The sequence below is a fragment of the Tachypleus tridentatus genome, unplaced genomic scaffold (assembly GCF_004210375.1).
Source record: "Tachypleus tridentatus isolate NWPU-2018 unplaced genomic scaffold, ASM421037v1 Hic_cluster_2, whole genome shotgun sequence".
NCBI lineage: Eukaryota > Metazoa > Arthropoda > Merostomata > Xiphosura > Limulidae > Tachypleus > Tachypleus tridentatus.
This window is the reverse complement of record NW_027467782.1, coordinates 11,417,880-11,433,176: the sequence shown is the minus strand read 5'-3', so window position 1 is coordinate 11,433,176 and position 15,297 is coordinate 11,417,880. Positions and strand designations below refer to the sequence as shown.

The window sequence follows — 15,297 nt, the reverse complement described above, 5'->3', positions numbered from 1 at the left end:
ATATACATATATATCTTGACAGTGTATTTTGTTTTCTACAGCATTTGTTTGTGTAAAAGTTACGTCTTTGGATAACATATCTCCTGAAAATGAAACATCAGAAACCGTCAGTGTAGAAAATGGAATGGAAATGATCACAATATCTGATGAAATGAACCAGTCGGTAACAAGTCCAGATAAGGAGAAAGAACCAGAACGTGGGGAATGGAAAGGAAAACTGGACTTTGTTTTAAGTTCTATAAACTACGCTGTCGGTCTTGGCAACGTATGGCGATTTCCATACTTGTGTTATGAAAATGGTGGAGGTATGTGTCTTGTGGTTTAATCCAACAAAATATGCATGAAACCTTTACCTTACTAAATGTTAAATCGATGGTTCTAATGGACTATATGTTGTTGTTTGTTATTTAGGGGCATTTTTGTTTCCCTACCTCATCTGTTTAGTCTTGTGTGCTGTTCCTCTATTCTTCCTGGAAGTGGCCATTGGTCAGTACCTCAGTGTTGGTGGTATCGGGGTCTGGAATTTAGTTCCTATCTTTAAAGGTAGCTATTGTTGTTTACTTCTAGTGCCTTAGTATTTTTCACCTTTTCCGGATATATATAACTCATACTTGTGTCTCAAATATGTCAACAGTTCTTACATTATGTAATCTATACTTTCACTAGGAATTGGCTTTGCTTCAATGACCATCGTTTGTCTCAATAATATCTACTACGTGGTGATAATAGCTTGGACTTTATTCTACTTCGTGTTCTCAATGACGTCACAACTGCCTTGGGAATCGTGTGGTAATTGGTGGAACACAAAATACTGCATGAAAGAGGGAACCAACATTACGAATCTCAATATTACAGCCACCGAAGCAAAATCACCTGTAACCGAATTCTGGGAGTAGGTTTAATTTTTTATTTTTCAGATGAATCTATTATTTTCGATCAATAAATATAAGTCGTATTTGGATCTAGTGTTCTCAAAATATTGTTTTCTATGTATATATATACATGTATATATTACAATGGGAGTACAATTAAATAACTATTTTCTATCAACATAATTTTATTATTTATTCATTTTCCACATTTGTACACTGGTTTTTAGTCCAGTTAACTGTTTACCAGTAATTTATATTTTCTACTTTAATTTATGAAAATTATATTGTCGATAGTCCAAAATGTTTAACTTGTCCAGCTACAAGTTATGAATTTTCAACATTTATTTTAAGATATACCACTGTGTAAAATGATAATATGATTTATTTATTAACTTATAACATAGGTGGTTTAAGTATGTAGGACAAACAACTAATCCTTTACATTTAAGTTTCAATCTGAGGGTCGCGGGTTCGCGCCCGAGTCGCGCTAAACATGCTCGCCTTCCTAGCCGTAGGGGCGTTATAAAGTGACGGTCAATCCCACTTTTCGTTGGTAAAAGAGTAGCCCAAGAGTTGGCGGTGGGTGGTGATGATTAGCTGCCTTCCCTCTAGTCTTATACTGCTAAATTAGGGACGGCTAGCACAGATAGTCCTCGAGTAGCTTTGTGCGAAATTCTAAAACAAAACAAAACAGACTTACAATGCAAGAAACAGATATCTCAGTGTGTAACTTTGTGCTTAATAGCTACTAACAATGACAAAGTTAAAGGTAAAAAAATTGATTACTTTAGATAATTTGTATGAGAATGTAAGATACTTCTTTTAGCAGATATGTTAACAGCTAAAATTAATAATAATAGAAGTTTTTTTACATAAATGATAGAAAATTTAAATATTTGTAAAATAATTGTTAAATTTTGAATTCAAACATCTTTCTATTAAAAGTTTAATTTTAAATTTGATTAAATTTTGTTTAATATCATTTTTTAAATAAAAGAGTGGAGGTTGGAAGTTTTAACTTTTAGAATTTTTAGGATGCTTTTAAGGTTGTATCTGAATATTAAGCATAACTGCCTTCTCACAGTTGGCTGCAGCCCTATGAAAGGCAGTAGGAGTTGAGATATTACGTTTGTAAGCACTCAAATTCTAACCCTTAAATGATTTTACATACCTGCTGACTAGTCTGACATCAGTGTCTGGATTTTATCTGACAACATAATGTAATGACCACTTACATTATTCGTTGTGACTCATGGTTGAGAAATAAGATTGATAACTCAAAATAACTGTTTAATTTTAATTCTGTTATAATGTTTGTTATACGTATATTGTGTGGAGATTGGTTAAAATACAAGCACATCATTCAAAGTCATTATACGTAAAAAGGTAATTGTTCTAGGGGAAGTACACTTCCTCCAAAGGTACATATGTTTTAATTAGGGAAGTTTAGAAATAGTGTTTCAAAATTATTTTGCATGTGAGTCACTATTCTCACAAACTACCATTGCCTTTGTTTCTCTTCCTTTTCACAATATGAGATTAGTGATTTCAGTACAATATGTGTCAGTGTGTAGAATTCTGTTCAAAACAGATGATGCTTACTGCAGCTACATCTAGGAATAGGCTTAACTAACAATGACTGTAATAATAATGGAGACCTTATGTGCCAGTTTATGGTGCACCATGTACCTTATGAGAATTTTACCCAGTTAACCTTGTTATTGTTAATCTAGTAAGATAAATTTTAGGACATATATTTCTAGGTATAATTGGTTTTTAAATAACCTTCCTTGTTTCTATTATTGGCTTGAAAGGTACTTATAATACCATAGTAGACAGTTTTATCATTTAATACTCAAAAATTAAAATTATGAAACCCTAACTGAAGTTGGTTAAATAGTATATTTCAATAATACAGTATTTATTACTCTTTTGAAGGCGTCGAACATTACAAATTACTTCAGGAATACATGACTTGGGAGGTGTAAACATGGAACTGAGTTTGTGTTTGTTACTTGCTTGGTTTCTGGTTTATTTGGTCATCTGGAAAGGTCTACAGAGTAGTGGCAAGGTGAGATATAAACTAAAATAAAACTTGGAAAGAAAGGAAAGATTCCATAAAACAGTGTTACAGTGATCACAAGGAAAGATAATCAAATGACATAAAAAACCATTACAGTAACCATAAGAAAACATCACCTAATGACATGAAACACCATTACAGTAGTCATAAGGAAACATCACCTAATGACATAAAACACCATTACAGTAATCATAAGGAAACATTACCTAATGACATAAAACATCATTACAGTAATCATAAGAAAACATCACCTTTTATTTAATCCAATAATATTTAATGTTTCTAGCAATAATTATTTCATATCTTTGGACTGTTTTACTTTATTATTTGTTTATTGTTTACAGATTATTAAGGTGTCAGCAGTCACTCCATACGTCATTCTAATCGTTCTTTTATTCGTGGAGTGACGTTAGAGGGCGCTGGAGATGGACTACTCTTTTACATCACACCACAATTTGACAAACTTTTCGATCCCAAGGTTCGTTTATGATATTGTTATTACATGCATACACTAATGTTATTGTTATTATATTCATATACTAATGTTATTGTTATTATATTCATATTCATACATACTAATGTTATTGTTATTATATTCATATACTGTTATTGTTATTATATTCATATACTAATGTTATTGTTATATTTCATATACTAATGTTATTGTTATTATATTCATATACTAATGTTATTGTTATTATATTCATATACTAATGTTATTGCTAATGTTATTGTTATTATATTCATATACTAATGTTATTGTTATTATATTCATATACTAATGTTATTGTTATTATTCATATCATATTGTTATTGTTATTCATATACTAATGTTATTGTTATTATATTCATATACTAATGTTATTGTTATTATATATACTAATGTTATTGTTATTACATATACTAATGTTATTGTTATTATATTCATATACTAATGTTATTGTTATTATATTCATATACTAATGTTATTGTTATTGTTCATATACTAATGTTATTGTTATTATTATATTCATATACTAATTTATTGTTATTATATTCATATACTAATGTTATTGTTATTACATTCATATTGTTACTAATGTTATTGTTATTACATTCATATACTAATGTTATTGTTATTATATTCATATACTAATGTTATTGTTATTATATTCATATACTAATGTTATTGTTATTATATTCATATACTAATGTTATTGTTATTATATTCATATACTAATGTTATTGTTATTGTTATTATATTCATATACTAATGTTATTGTTATTATATTCATATACTAATGTTATTGTTATTATATTCATATACTAATGTTATTGTTATTGTATTCATATACTAATGTTATTGTTATTATATTCATATACTAATGTTATTGTTATTGTATTCATATACTAATGTCATTGTCATTGTATTCATATACTAATGTTATTGTTATTGTATTCATATACTAATGTCATTGTCATTATATTCATATACTAATGTTATTGTTATTGTATTCATATATAAATGTTCTTGTCATTATATTAATATACTAATGTTATTGTCATTATATTAATATACTAATGTTATTATTATTACATTCATATACGATATAAACACTAGTAAATATTAATGTTAGATGTTAAAGGTTGTTGGACATTTTAATGACCCTGACGCTGAAGACAAACACTAACAACCAGGCTGGGCAACAAATAAAACTTCCCATCTAATGAAGCTATAGTTTACGTCTTTAGTGAAAACAGTGCCATTGTTAATCAGTAACTGTCAAGCGACTTTTTTTTTTCGTTTATTTGCTATCAAGTTTTAATACTAGTTAATAATTCGTTAATCAAAACGAAACGAAACTAAATTAGTGTTAAATTTAAATTTTCTCACAAGTGAACTCTGTGTAATCAGTATTAATTTAGTATATTAATGTTATTAGGTCTGGGTGACAGCAGGAACACAAGTATTTTTTACATTTGGTATTGGTTTCGGTTCCGTCGTAACTCTTGGAAGCTACAACAAGTTTAGCCACAACTTCTTTCGGTAACAAAAGCAAACAATTTTTTTTAAAAAATGTTTTCTTATGTTTTAATTTAATTAATTAACAATGATGTGCACAAAAATGTTCAATGTAATAATTCACCGTACTCTGTATTCGTTATTCTTTCAGTGTTTCTGTTTCCATGGATATTATTGTACACTTTGAACACATTCATTATTGTTTATATATCTTTATTTCTAGAGACGGATATATTCTTTGTCTTGTTAACCCTGCTACCAGCATATTTGCTGGTAGTGTGATATTTTCCGTCCTCGGACACATGGCATACTTGAAAGGCGACGGGACTGAAGTTGCTGACGTTGTGAAGTCCGGTAAGATAATTCAGTCTTCTTGTGCTTCAGTTGTTTATATAAACACTAAAAAATTCTGTTTCTGTACAAAATCAACGTGTAACAGAATATTTCAGAACAAACTTTATTAATATATATATTTTTTTTAATCTTGGTTCTAAAACATTTAAAATGAAACGTCTATTGTTAAGTTACAGTGTATCAACATCTTAATATACACTAAGTATTATCAGACAGTGACCTGCTGTGTTATTTTCAGAGTACAAACACGGTCTTTGTTTAGATATAATCTAACACGGTGTATTTTCTTCAGGTCCAGGGTTGGCATTTCTCACCTATCCTGAAGTTGTTTTACAGTTGCCACCTCCACCTCTATGGGCAACTGTATTCTTCTTCATGCTGCTAATCCTCGGCATAAACAGTCAGGTGAGCAGATAATATGTTTATGTGTTAATGTACGTCAACATTGTGAAATATTCAGGGATTAAACACTGTCTTTTCGTTTTTGTTTTAAATTTATACGTTTCTGTTATCGTTTGCTTGGTGGGAGTTTTAACGTCTTGTGCGTGGTTCAACGCATGAAATCTCCTTGGAAGTGAAATAAACACATTCAGCATTTTTAAAACGCGAGCAACGTTAACGTGCGGGTGTTATTTAGTAAGCCCGTTACATTTTACCCAATTACACATTTCAACAAAGAACAAGAGATATACGAGAGAACCGATAGGTATGGGGAAAACAATTAGCAAGTTGCGACTGTTTTTTGGGATTTAGAAATTCTGCCAATCCCTCAATGAACGTAAGGCTAGTACGTGAAATTTGTAAAACTTGTAGTTGATGAAATGAAAGGATATCATTGTCATTAATTTCACTGACAACCTGAGTAGCAACAGGAGCTAACGGTAGAAGCTATGAACTGTTTCACTCCATGACTCCCATATATTATTCCCTGGTGTGCGTGTAACACACAGAAACTTATGACTTAAAACGTCCTCTCACGCAAGATGAAGTATTACGTTATCAAACTAAATAATAACACGTGTGATTGAAACTTTATTATATAAAACATTAATTCATTAAATATATATACAAGGCTGACCGAAATCTTAAGGCCAATGAACATAAGGAAAAAATATGCATTTTGCGTTGTTAGACAAAACCACTTATTTGAGTAGAGCTTCAAAAGATGAAAATAAGAAAAGGGAAAATAAAAATAAAAAACATTTTAGCATTTAATAGGGAAAATGTGAACACTATGAAATTAACCTAAATACTAGCTGATCAAAAGTTTAAGACCATACCAGAAAGAAGTCCCAAACAGGGTAGGAAATGCCCAACAAGAGGTCTCATTAGTGAGTTGTACGGCCATCATTGAGAATAACTGCAAACATTCACTTTGGCATAGTCGATATAAGATTTTGCAGAAGGCTGGCTGGTATATTATTCCAAGTGGTGAAGATGGCTTCATGAAGATCATGCACTGTTTGGAATTGACGTCCATTTCCATAGACTTCCCTTGCCATCCACCCCGAAATGTTATCAATGGATGGTCCAAAAAAATCACGTTATTCGCCATGAAAAAGTCCTTTGTCCTGCGGGCATTGTAGATTGCAGCGTTGTTCTGCTGAAAGATCCAGTTATTTTCACACAAGCGGGAACCTTCAGTCAACAAGGATGCTCTCGCCAACATGCCAATGTAGCTAGCTGCTCTTTGACGCCCATGAATAGTCTGAGTTCTATTGTTCCATGGAAGGAGAAAGTACCTCAGATCATGATGGAACCTCCTCCACTGTGTCGTGTAGAAAATATCTCCGGTGTGATATCCTTATCGTGCCAGTAACGTTGTAAGCCGTCTGAACCGTCCAGGTTAACTTTTTTCTCATTGGAAAACAAAACTTTCTCGCACTTTTCTATGCCCTGTGTTTGGTGCTTCTCAGCAAAGTTTAACCAAGCTGTTTCGTGGTGTGGAAGGAGGCGTGGCCTTTGAAGACGTTTACGATTTTTAAAGCCTTTTCTCTCGTAGATGCCGTCTTATTGTTCTTGAGCTACATTCTATGTCCGTAAGGGCCTTAATCTGGTTCGACGATCGGCTGTTGTCTTGCCGGACAACCCGTCGAATCCTCCTACTCAACGACGGCGATATATTTTTGGGCTGACCACTTGAAATTCTCGTTCCGTATCCCTCAGGATCTTTTAAGAAATTTGCAACAGCAGTTTTACGACGCCCAGTCTCACCAGCAATGGCATGTTGAGAGAGACCTTAATTTTGCAGCTCGAGAATGCTGCCACGTTCAAACTCTGTCAACTTTTTCGCCTTTGCCATGTTTGTACCCAATGTTACACAGGAGATGAGAGTGGAAGATGTTGACAATGCTAATGGTTGAACACAAATGACTAAATTTCGTTACGTGTTTACCGATTAACGCTTTGTTTCAGTTCGGTCTTAAACTTTTGATCAACTGGTATTTAGGAAAATTTCATAGTGTTCACATTTTCCCTATTGAATGCTAAAAAGGTTTTTATTTTCATTTTCCCTTTTCTTATTGTCTTCTTTCGAAGCTTTACTCAAATAAGTGGTTGAGTCTAACAACGCAAAATGTATATTTTCTCTTTTTGTTCATTGATCTTAAGATTTTGGTTAGCAGTGTACATATACAATTTATATAGATCTGTCTAACTATGTTATTAAATTACTTTGATCTGTATGTTATGACAACATGTGTACTGATATTGGTCAGTTTTTGTTTTTCAGTTCTGTACCGTGGAATCGTTTATCACGGGAATCGTGGATGAATGGCCGTCTCTTTTGAGACCGCGAAGAAAAGCATTTACGATAGGAATTGTCGTCATCTTATACACGTTAGGCCTACCAATGGTCACTAAGGTATGTACCATAATGTTAAAAAAAATCAATAAACGAGTAAAAGGAAGCTATCATTATGGTAGATGTTTCATTTGTCCGTCAAAAAAAAAAAAATCCATCTTATCAGTAAATGATGTCATAATTAATGGCGTCAATGATGATAACAGTAAGGTACTGCTGTAGAGAGAGATGTTAGTTCCTGTAGAAAGATATATATAACTGTCTCAGTTTGTTATATAATGATGGGTCTGTAGTACATGACGTCTAATGATGATGTGTAGCACATGATGTCAAATGTTTAGTGTTTAGTATGTAATGTCTAATGATGATGTGTAGTGCATGATGTCTGATGTTGGGTGTGTAGTACGTGATCTAATGATGATGTGTAGTGCATGACGTCTGATGTGATGTGGTGTGTAGTACGTGATCTAATGATGATGTGTAGTGCATGATGTCTGATGTTGGGTGTGTAGTACGTGATCTAATGATGATGTGTAGTGCATGATGTCTGATGTTGGGTGTGTAGTACGTGATCTAATGATGATGTGTATGTGTAGTGCATGATGTCTGATGTTGGGTGTGTAGTGATCTAATGATGATGTGTAGTGCATGATGTCTAATGATGATGTGTGCATGATGTCTGATGATGATGTGTAGTGCATGATGTCTGATGTTGGGTGTGTAGTACGTGATCTAATGATGATGTGTAGTGCATGATGTCTGATGTTGGGTGTGTAGTACGTGATCTAATGATGATGTGTAGTGCATGATGTCTGATGATGATGTGTAGTACGTGCTATGATGATCTGATGATGATGTGTAGTGCATGATGTCTGATGATGATGTGTAGTGCATGATGTCTGATGTTGTGTGTAGTACGTGATCTAATGATGATGTGTAGTGCATGATGTCTGATGTTGGGTGTGTAGTACGTGATCTAATGATGATGTGTAGTGCATGATGTCTGATGTTGATGTGTAGTACGTGATCTAATGATGTGTAGTGCATGATGTCTGATGTTGGGTGTGTGTACTGATGATGATGTGTAGTGCATGATGTCTGATGTGTGTACGTGATGTCTGATGTGTGTAGTACGTGATCTAATGATGTGTGTAGTGCATGATGTCTGATGTTGGGTGTGTAGTACGTGATCTAATGATGATGTGTAGTGCATGATGTCTGATGTTGGGTGTGTAGTACGTGATCTAATGATGATGTGTAGTGCATGATGTCTGATGTTGGGTGTGTAGTACGTGATCTAAATGTGATGTGTAGTGCATGATGTCTGATGTTGGGTGTGTAGTACGTGATCTAATGATGATGTGTAGTGCATGATGTCTGATGTTGGGTGTGTAGTACGTGATCTAATGATGATGTGTAGTGCATGATGTCTGATGAGTAGTGTGATCTAATGATGATGTGTAGTGCATGATGTCTGATGTTGGGTGTGTAGTACGTGATCTAATGATGATGTGTAGTGCATGATGTCTGATGTTGGGTGTGTAGTACGTGTCTAATGATGATGTGTAGTGCATGATCTAATGATGATGTAGTAGTGATCATGATGTCTGATGTTGATGTCTGATGTAGTAGTACGTGATCTAATGATGATGTGTAGTAGTGCATAACGTCTGATGTTGGGTGTGTAGTACGTGATCTAATGATGATGTGTAGTGCATGATGTCTGATGTTGGGTGTGTGTAGTACGTGATCTAATGATGATGTGTAGTGCATGATGTCTGATGTTGGGTGTGTAGTACGTGATCTAATGATGATGTGTAGTGCATGATGTCTGATGTTGGGTGTGTAGTACGTGATCTAATGATGATGTGTGTAGTACGTGATGTCTGATGTTGGGTGTGTAGTACGTGATCTAATGATGATGTGTAGTGCATGATGTCTGATGTTGGGTGTGTAGTACGTGATCTAATGATGATGTGTAGTGCATGATGTCTGATGTTGGGTGTGTAGTACGTGACGTGATCTAATGATGATGTGTATGATGCATGATGTCTGATGTTGGGTGTGTAGTGTCTGATGATGTGATCTAATGATGATGTGTAGTGCATGATGTCTGATGATGATGTGTAGTACGTGATCTCTGATGATGTGTGTAGTACGTGCATGATGATCTGATGTTGATGTGTAGTGTGTAGTACGTGATCTAATGATGATGTGTAGTGCATGATGTCTGATGTTGGGTGTGTAGTACGTGATCTAATGATGATGTGTAGTGCATGATGTCTGATGTTGGGTGTGTAGTACGTGATCTAATGATGATGTGTAGTGCATGATGTCTGATGTTGATGTGTAGTACGTGATCTAATGATGTGTAGTGCATGATGTGATGTAGTAGTATGATGATCTAATGATGATGTGTAGTGCATGATGTCTGATGATGATGTGTAGTGCATTATGTCTGATGTTGGGTGTGTAGTACGTGATCTGATGATGATGTGTAGTGCATGATGTCTGATGTTGGGTGTGTAGTACGTGATCTAATGATGATGTGTAGTGCATGATGTCTGATGTTGGGTGTGTAGTACGTGATCTAATGATGATGTGTATGCATGATGTCTGATGTTGGGTGTGTAGTACGTGATCTAATGATGATGTGTAGTGCATGATGTCTGATGTTGGGTGTGTAGTACGTGATCTAATGATGATGTGTAGTGCATGATGTCTGATGTTGGGTGTGTAGTACGTGATCTAATGATGATGTGTAGTGCATGATGTCTGATGTTGGGTGTGTAGTACGTGATCTAATGATGATGTGTAGTGCATGATGTCTGATGTTGGGTGTGTAGTACGTGATCTAATGATGATGTGTAGTGCATGATGTCTGATGTTGGGTGTGTAGTACGTGATCTAATGATGATGTGTAGTGCATGATGTCTGATGTTGGGTGTGTAGTACGTGATCTAATGATGATGTGTAGTGCATGATGTCTGATGTTGGGTGTGTAGTACGTGATCTAATGATGATGTGTAGTGCATGATGTCTGATGTTGGGTGTGTAGTACGTGATCTAATGATGATGTGTAGTGCATGATGTCTGATGTTGGGTGTGTAGTACGTGATCTAATGATGATGTGTAGTGCATGATGTCTGATGTTGGGTGTGTAGTACGTGATCTAATGATGATGTGTAGTGCATGATGTCTGATGTTGGGTGTGTAGTACGTGATCTAATGATGATGTGTAGTGCATGATGTCTGATGTTGGGTGTGTAGTACGTGATCTAATGATGATGTGTAGTGCATGATGTCTGATGATGATGTGTAGTGATCATGATGATGTGTAGTGCATGATGTCTGATGTTGGGTGTGTAGACGTGATCTAATGATGATGTGTAGTGCATGATGTCTGATGTGTAGTGCATGATGTCTGATGATGATGTGTAGTGCATGATGTCTGATGATGTGTATGTGATCTAATGATGATGTGTAGTGTGATGTCTGATGATGTGTGTGATGTGATCTAATGTGATGTGTAGTGCGTGATCTGATGATGATGTGTAGTGCATGATGTGATGATGTTGTGCATGATGTCTGATGTTGTGTGTAGTACGTGATCTAATGATGATGTGTAGTGCATGATGTCTGATGTTGGGTGTGTAGTACGTGATCTAATGATGATGTGTAGTGCATGATGTCTGATGATCTAATGATGATGTGTAGTACGTGATCTCTGATGATGATGTGTAGTGCATGATGTCTGATGTTGGATGTGTAGTACGTGATCTAATGATGATGTGTAGTGCATGATGTCTGATGTGATGTGTAGTGCATGATCTGATGATGATGTGTAGTGCATGATGTCTGATGTTGGGTGTGTAGTACGTGATCTAATGATGATGTGTAGTGCATGATGTCTGATGTTGGGTGTGTAGTACGTGATCTAATGATGATGTGTAGTGCATGATGTCTGATGTTGGGTGTGTAGTACGTGATCTAATGATGATGTGTAGTGCATGATGTCTGATGTTGGGTGTGTAGTACGTGATCTAATGATGATGTGTAGTGCATGATGTCTGATGTTGGGTGTGTAGTACGTGATCTAATGATGATGTGTAGTGCATGATGTCTGATGTTGGGTGTGTAGTACGTGATGTAATGATGATGTGTAGTGCATGATGTCTGATGTTGGGTGTGTAGTACGTGATCTAATGATGATGTGTAGTGCATGATGTCTGATGTTGGGTGTGTAGTACGTGATCTAATGATGATGTGTAGTGCATGATGTCTGATGTTGGGTGTGTAGTACGTGATCTAATGATGATGTGTAGTGCATGATGTCTGATGTTGGGTGTGTAGTACGTGATCTAATGATGATGTGTAGTGCATGATGTCTGATGTTGGGTGTAGTACGTGATCTAATGATGATGATGTCTGATGTGGGTGTGTAGTACATGATGTCTGATGTTGGGTGTGTAGTACGTGATCTACGTGATCTATGATGATGTGTAGTGCATGATGTCTGATGTTGGGTGTGTAGTACGTGATCTAATGATGATGTGTATTGCATGATGTCTAATGATGATGTGTAATGCATGATGTCTAATGATAATGTGTAGTGCATAACGTCTGATGTTGGGTGTGTAGTACGTGATCTAATGATGATGTGTAGTGCATGATGTCTGATGTTGGGTGTGTAGTACGTGATCTAATGATGATGTGTAGTGCATGATGTCTGATGTTGGGTGTGTAGTACGTGATCTAATGATGATGTGTAGTGCATGATGTCTGATGTTGGGTGTGTAGTACGTGATCTAATGATGATGTGTAGTGCATGATGTCTGATGTTGGGTGTGTAGTACGTGATCTAATGATGATGTGTAGTGCATGATGTCTGATGGTGATGTGTAGTGCATGATGTCTGATGTTGGGTGTGTAGTACGTGATCTAATGATGATGTGTAGTGCATGATGTCTGATGTTGGGTGTGTAGTACGTGATCTAATGATGATGTGTAGTGCATGATGTCTGATGTTGGGTGTGTAGTACGTGATCTAATGATGATGTGTATGTTGTGTGTATGTGATCTAATGATGATGTCTGATGTGTGGATGTTGGGTGTAGTACGTGATCTAATGATGATGTGTAGTGCATGATGTCTGATGTTGGGTGTGTAGTACGTGATCTAATGATGATGTGTAGTGCATGATGTCTGATGTTGGGTGTGTAGTACGTGATCTAATGATGATGTGTAGTGCATGATGTCTGATGTTGGGTGTGTAGTACGTGATCTAATGATGATGTGTAGTGCATGATGTCTGATGTTGGGTGTGTAGTACGTGATCTAATGATGATGTGTAGTGCATGATGTCTGATGTTGGGTGTGTAGTACGTGATCTAATGATGATGTGTAGTGCATGATGTCTGATGTTGGGTGTGTAGTACGTGATCTAATGATGATGTGTAGTGCATGATGTCTGATGTTGATGTGTGTAGTACGTGATCTAATGATGATGTGTGATGTGCATGATGTCTGATGTTGGGTGTGTAGTACGTGATCTAATGATGATGTGTAGTGCATGATGTCTGATGTTGGGTAGTACGTGTAGTACGTGATGTCTGATGATGATGTGTAGTGCATGATGTCTGATGATGATGTGTAGTACATGATGTCTGATGATGTGTAGTGCATGATGTCTGATGTTGATGTGTAGTATGTGATCTAATGATGATGTGTAGTGCATGATGTCTGATGATGGGTGTGTAGTACGTGATCTAATGATGATGTGTAGTGCATGATGTCTGATGATGTGTGTGTAGTACGTGATGTCTGATGTGATGTGTAGTACATGATGTCTGATGATGATGTGTAGTGCATGATGTCTGATGATGATGTGTAGTGCATGATGTCTGATGATGATGTGTAGTAGTACGTGATCTAATGATGATGTGTAGTGCATGATGTCTGATGTTGGGTGTGTAGTACGTGATCTAATGATGATGTGTAGTGCATGATGTCTGATGTTGGGTGTGTAGTACGTGATCTAATGATGATGTGTAGTGCATGATGTCTGATGTTGGGTGTGTAGTACGTGATCTAATGATGATGTGTAGTGCATGATGTCTGATGTTGGGTGTGTAGTACGTGATCTAATGATGATGTGTAGTGCATGATGTCTGATGTTGGGTGTGTAGTACGTGATCTAATGATGATGTGTAGTGCATGATGTCTGATGTTGGGTGTGTAGTACGTGATCTAATGATGATGTGTAGTGCATGATGTCTGATGTTGGGTGTGTAGTACGTGATCTCTGATGATGTGTAGTGCATGATGTCTGATGTTGGATGTGTAGTACGTGATCTCTGATGATGTGTGTAGTGTGATCTGATGATGATGTGTAGTACATGATGTCTGATGATGATGTGTAGTGCATGATGTCTGATGTTGGGTGTGTAGTACGTGATCTAATGATGATGTGTAGTGCATGATGTCTGATGTTGGGTGTGTAGTACGTGATCTAATGATGATGCATGATGTCTGATGTTGTGCATGATGTCTGATGATGATGTGTAGTGCATGATGTCTGATGTTGTGTGTGTAGTACGTGATCTAATGATGATGTGTAGTGCATGATGTCTGATGTGGGTGTGTAGTACGTGATCTAATGATGATGTGTAGTGCATGATGTCTGATGTTGGGTGTGTAGTACGTGATCTAATGATGATGTGTAGTGCATGATGTCTGATGTTGGGTGTGTAGTGTATGATCTCTGATGATGATGTGTAGTGCATGATGTCTGATGTTGATGTGTGTAGTACGTGATCTAATGATGATGTGTAGTGCATGATGTCTGATGTGATGTGTAGTACGTGATGTAATGATGATGTGTAGTGCATGATCTAATGATGATGTGTAGTACGTGATCTAATGATGATGTGTAGTGCATGATGTCTGATGTTGGGTGTGTAGTACGTGATCTAATGATGATGTGTAGTGCATGATGTCTGATGATGATGTGTAGTACGTGATCTAATGATGATGTGTAGTGCATGATGTCTGATGTTGGGTGTGTAGTACGTGATCTAATGATGATGTGTAGTGCATGATGTCTGATGTTGGGTGTGTAGTACGTGATCTAATGATGATGTGTAGTGCATGATGTCTGATGTTGGGTGTGTAGTACGTGATC

The 15,297-nt window shown here is 35.9% G+C and overlaps 1 pseudogene across 1 annotated transcript; it reads left to right on the top strand.

Annotated features, from left to right (window-relative positions):
• The first annotated feature begins 597 nt into the window (after positions 1-597).
• LOC143243284 (sodium- and chloride-dependent GABA transporter 1-like) lies at positions 598-8,434 on the top strand (annotated as a pseudogene). The gene is made up of 8 exons (XR_013024246.1): positions 598-892; positions 2,811-2,943; positions 3,300-3,433; positions 4,878-4,981; positions 5,181-5,311; positions 5,604-5,716; positions 8,043-8,174; positions 8,408-8,434. The product of XR_013024246.1 is annotated as a sodium- and chloride-dependent GABA transporter 1-like (transcript).
• Positions 8,435-15,297: the final 6,863 nt, after the last annotated feature.